We start from the raw sequence: 5,624 nt of genomic DNA, 5'->3' as shown, positions 1-5,624 counted from the left end.
CACTCGAATTGAGAAACCAAGTAGGACTCTCTATTCTTACGTTTAGTGTCGGTGCGGAACCCAGATTCTAGCAAGATAAATTTCAAATCCAAGTCGAGACGATTCTGAACCTCGTTTATCGAGACCCCGCGCGCTTTTATAGCCGGTTCATCTGCCACGCCCCCTTCCTGGTCGCCGCGGCACTGCGTGCCCTGCCTTGGCTGATTGGATATATCACATCCCCCTTAAGACAGAGGCGCCTCAGTGTGGCCAGTGCAGTGTTGACGTGTGGTCGTGAGGACAGCTTCAGTATGGTCCAGAAGGAGGGGTCCCTGCCGGTGGATGGTTCGATGCACGTCCGGGACCTGGAACACCGGACACAGTAGTCGCCTCTCTTCTGCTGTCAGGGGATCAACGGGGTCGGCCGGGTGCCGTTCGGAGAGAGTTAGTTCCCGGAAACGAGGCCGGGGTGTGTGTGGAGTTGTCCCCCCGGAGAGGCCTTGGCTGGGTAGCCCACCGTGAGCGGGATGCCCTGGATACCGGCTGGCCCTGGGACACCACCGTCCAAGTGGGTACCGAGTGGTGCTGGGGCGGACCCGGATCTGGGCGATGACCTCCACGAGAGCGAGAGCGGAAGGGTGTACAGTGGGGTTCCGGAGAAATACGGCGAGACTTGTGGTGTAGTAGACGACGTTGCATCTGCGAGAGGAGAAAAGGGAAACGGTAAGGGGGAAAAACCCCAAGCCGTGAATGCCTGAAGAGGCACTCCCTAAATGGAACATAGCAGAAAACTGTGAAACAGAAATCACACTAATGAAGCACTAGATCACAAGCACTATGCTTTGCGATAGAGATAGTGGCAGCTATGTGCGCCGCCTGCGGGGACGCAAGCCATAGCGGCTGGAGGAGGTCCGGGAAAGAGATCCGGGTCTAAGTCCTGTAGGGAGGCAGGTTGCAAATCGGGCTCATCTCCCTCCGAGTCTCGGAGGTGGTAAGACTTCAGGTCCCAGATGTGTCCTCGCCCACTCTCTTCGCCCGCGTCACGACGACGACGCCTGTAAGTGAGGCCGGAGGAGCACGCACTTACCTGGAAGGGGCCATCCCGCCTATCTGCTATGTTCTCCCGAGCCGTCCGAGCTGCAATGTCCAGTCGACTCCGGAGGTCCTCAGCAAACTTTGAATAAGCAAGCCGGGTATTAGGGTTTTAAAACTGAATCGTCGTCGTCGCAGCGTGTGGCTAAGCTGGGGGACTGGCTAACGCTTCCCTTCTTAAAGCTTGTGTCGCACCGGCAAATTTGGATAACTGCCAATGATTATATGGAGCCGTGGTCACTTTGCAACACAGTCCTTATAGCGATATTCGCAGTAACATTTGGGATATTGGAAGCGGGAGGCTTTTTCGACAGTGGCGGGCTCGGCGGGCGCGGGAGAGCCGAGAGGAAATGCAACACCTTCGGCAAGTGCTGTCAATTTTGCGTCATCCGGGGTCGAGGGGCCCTGGCAACGACGATGATATCCAGGACGTTCTGATGCGTCTTGCCTCTCTAAAGATGCGTGCCTGGGAACACTTTGCGGCGTTGCAGGCAGCTGAGCGCTGGTCACAGGAGTCCTGCTGCTCACGCCTTCTTCTTGGCCGCTTTTTTCGTCGCCCTCCAAATGCTGTTGCGGAGCTGGTGACCTCTGGCAGGTCTGTTCAATTTTTCGCGACTACTTCGCCGCCTTGTACGGCGCAGTCGTGCCTGCTGATGCCGAAGCGCAAAGCTTTCTGCCAACTCACAAGCACTTCGTCCTTAGCGCAGACCCGTTTACTCTGGGCGAGTATACGGCCGCCGTTAAGGCCCTGCGAACTGGAAGGTCTCCCGGCACGATGGTTTCCCAGCCGAATTCTATAAGGTATTCTGGCGTACGCTCTCTGACCCGCTGACGGCGTTATTCAATGGCTGCTTGGCGGACGGCCTCCTCTGCCCGTCCATGCGAGAGGGTGTGGTAACGTTTCTATGCAAAGACCCGTCTAGGAAGCGGGACCCGAATGCGTATCGGCCTGTTTCCCTACTTAATACGGACTACAAGATAGTTTCGACCGCAATTCTGCGAAGAGTTTCCTTAGTCCTGGGTCTTGTAGTTCCCCCCTGTCTGGTCTGTGCTGTTCCTGGACGGTCAATCAACTTGCACACACAGGCCGTGCGTGACGCTATCTACTGGGCGCATAGCCGTCAGCAACCCGCAGTACTGGTGTCTTTCGACCAGAATAAGGCGTTTGACAGGGTGCATCATGGGTATATGTTCCGTGTACTGGTGGTGGCTGGCTTTCCTCCCGTAGTGGTGGGCTGGATTAAGGCCCTACACAGAGATTCCTCTGCCGTTGTCGGCGTGAAGAGGGGCGTTTCCGGTAGGTTCCCCATCATGACCGGTGTGCGGCAAGGCTGTCCTTTGTCCCCGGCGTTGTATGCCATGATGTTTAGTCCTCTCTTAGAAACCTTAGTAACCTGCCTTCGACCTGTTATGTTTCCGTTGCCGGGTTCGTAGAACCTCTCTCTTTTCGCGTATGCAGATGACCTCTCCTTAATCCTCAGTAACGAGGACTCGATAGGTCGTGTTCTCGTTATTTTAGAGAGATATCGTCGAGTATCGAATGCGCGAATCAACAGAGAAAAAAGCGCTGCGCTGTTCATTAATGTCACTCCCTCCTGCCCGTCTCCATTCGGGATCCCTGTTAGGAATGAAGTGCGGATTCTCGGTATTCACTATAACAGGACTGGGGTCTCTTCTCTTTCTTGGTTGCGTTTTCACGAGCGCAGCGTCTCGATTCTCACGGATTTAAGGGGCCTAGTGCTCCCTATCACCTGTAGAGCTCGCCTGGCTGCGTCGTGGTTCCTGAGCAAATACTGGTATCACGGGACAGCTTGCCTTCCTCCTCGTCAGGTTTTCCTTGCAGCAACTCGTACGGCCTTTCGGTTCATCTGGGGCAACGGAGCTGAGTGGGTATCCCGTGCACGAATGTACCATCCGAGAGCGGTTTGCGGTTTGCGGGTTCCGCACGTAAAAATCAAGTGTCTTGCGCTCGGGATAAAGGCAATTTTTGACGGCCTTAGTGACCCTGGCCACCGCGTCCACGATCTCCTGCAATACTGCTTAGGTCCAGACGTACGTCTGTTTCACCCGCTTGTGCAGAATAGACCGCGCTCTGAGTTTGTGGCCTCGCACTTGAGGGAGTACATTTTGAACGTCCGTCGCCTACGCGCATCATTCCCGTCGGAGGATTTCTTTGTCTGGTCCGTCAAACAGTTTTATGCCGCTCTTCTGGAGCTCCTTCCGACGGCGAGCTCGGCTGTTCCTCGCCCTATCGCGTGGCTTCATATTACGGCCGGCTGGTTGGATACGCGCCGTGCAAGCTTGCAGTGGCGTCTTGCGCACGACGTTTTACCTTTCAGTGACAGGTTGTCCCGCTTCGGTTTGACCAGGCCTTTTTGCCCTTTCTGCCCTATACCTTTGAAACGTCGGAGCACGCTTTTCGCAACTGTCTACTCCCAGATTTTTTGTGGCACAAGGCTGAGGTGCTTTACGGCATTCCGTTCATTCGGTGGGGCACGGTCCAGTTACTAAGCTCGCTCCCAGTTCCGGTCGGCGATAGACGCCAGTTTGTAGTCCTGGCGGTAGAAATAAACTACCAGGTCTGGATAGCACGCTGCATAGCTGTGCGCGGTGGCCGTGCTCGCACCGCCGTTGAGATACTGAACAGGGTCAGAGCGGGCATCCGTAGAGTGTTATACAGGAAGAGAGCAGTTCTTGGGGCCGTCCAGTTGGGTAGGCGGTGGCAAACATCAGCGACCCTCTTCGAAGAAAGCAATGGTAGGTATGTCATCCGCTTCTAATATCCTTCCTGCTGCTGTCCCACGAGCAACTCTCCGTCAGTTTTGGTTTGTTGCGAGTTGGCATCTAGCACGTATATCAATCCCAGACCTACCGTGAGCTCGTCTTCGGGTGTTGGCATTGCGATTGTTGTAGACTAGTGCGTTTGTTGCGTTAAAGTGAGCCAGCCAATATGGCTGGTCTTCCTTGGTGATGCCAATACATATATATGTATATGGGCCGGCGAGTCATCGAATAAACGCCAAACGAGAGTAATAGCTCTCCTTACACAACTGCATGAAAACTGCAGGAAAATTACGCTGTGCTGATGAGAGCCAAGAAGCTCGAAACGGCAGTCTCCCTTCAGATCGGCGTTCTAATGATCGCCGTGGAGGGAGACAATGTAGTGCATGCCTGCTCTTCGTTTTTAAGGCGAGGGCAGTACTATTTTTGAACCGTGATGTGGGCAAGCTTACGCTTGTCCCATCCTACAGTTGGCAATATAAAAGCACAAGAGTGATAGCTCTCTGATAACAACTGCATGCAAAGCCTGAATGCTCCAGCCTGGAGCGCACAAGCATTTAAGCGTCGCGCGTGGCAGGTGCGTTTGCCAGAGAGCAGGCGATATGTCTGGAAGCTTCTTCAGCACGGCCCGGGAGTCACTTGACGCCCCCGGGAGTGGGGGACCTTCCACCCCCACATAAAAAATGCGCCAAAACGAAGCACCGTTGCAATAAATTCTGTTTCCCTGCAGTACTCGCTAACCGCACCAGTTCCTGGCCAGAACGTACAAATATGATTTTAGTTTGGTCACTTACATCAAGATGTACTTGCGTATTAGGCGAACATACAGCAGAACTACATAATTTGTTGCAAATGGTATTCAACATGTTTAACAATCTACTGAATGGTTCCAGACTATAGGCTTAACATAAGAGATTTTTGTTGCTTTGACAATTAGCACTCCTTTGAGACAAGATAGCAGCAACAGGCTAGCTGACTAAGTTACACATGTTTTGCTCTTTAAACTGAAACACCTGAACCGCCTGCTCAACTTTGACGTTGTTCACAGCCCTGCGCAAATCTGATGATCAACATCGATTTAAGAACTAGCACTTCCTGAGCGTAGTGGCCATTGACTGTCCTGTACTACTTTAAACCAGTTTCATACAGTTAGAGTGAACAGCTGAATTTTTTTTTTACCAGGATGAATGCTTTTGTTCTCGTTCTTTTTTCACTTGATGTGAGACCAAATGTCACCTACACGGCGGTGCCTTCGAAAACCCACCAGCGTGATATTTCCTGTACTGCAGATACGGAAATGGTACCTGCAGATTTCCGAACTGAGAGAGAACGAGTTCTCATTACCTGAGAGAACAATTCGGATGTGATTCGATATCAAAAGTTGCCTAAAAAATGCGCAACATAGAATGCAAAAAGGTTTCTGGCAACAGCACGGACATCTTACTGATGTGTCGGCTGGTGATGATGCCACCAGAATTCAAGTAATACTTGCATACTTTCCGTTGATACTGCCATTGTGACTGAATAATAAGTCTGCTAGTGTGCTGTCTTCAAAATCTTTTCGTATCCTGTTTCATACATCCGAGTTTATTTTATACATATATATTATACATCATTTTACTGCTATTCCAGATTAACTCCCAGTTTGTCCCCTGATAACAACAACATGTGCTGTGTCCTTCCAATCTCACAGGCGTTTGTCACTCAGCTGTAGCACGGAAAACTAAATAAGGGTGGGCTTTCCAAGGGAATCCCCTCTACAATCGAGGGTT

Source organism: Ornithodoros turicata, unplaced genomic scaffold, assembly GCF_037126465.1.
Source record: "Ornithodoros turicata isolate Travis unplaced genomic scaffold, ASM3712646v1 ctg00000979.1, whole genome shotgun sequence".
NCBI lineage: Eukaryota > Metazoa > Arthropoda > Arachnida > Ixodida > Argasidae > Ornithodoros > Ornithodoros turicata.
Note: the sequence above shows the minus strand (reverse complement) of the source record.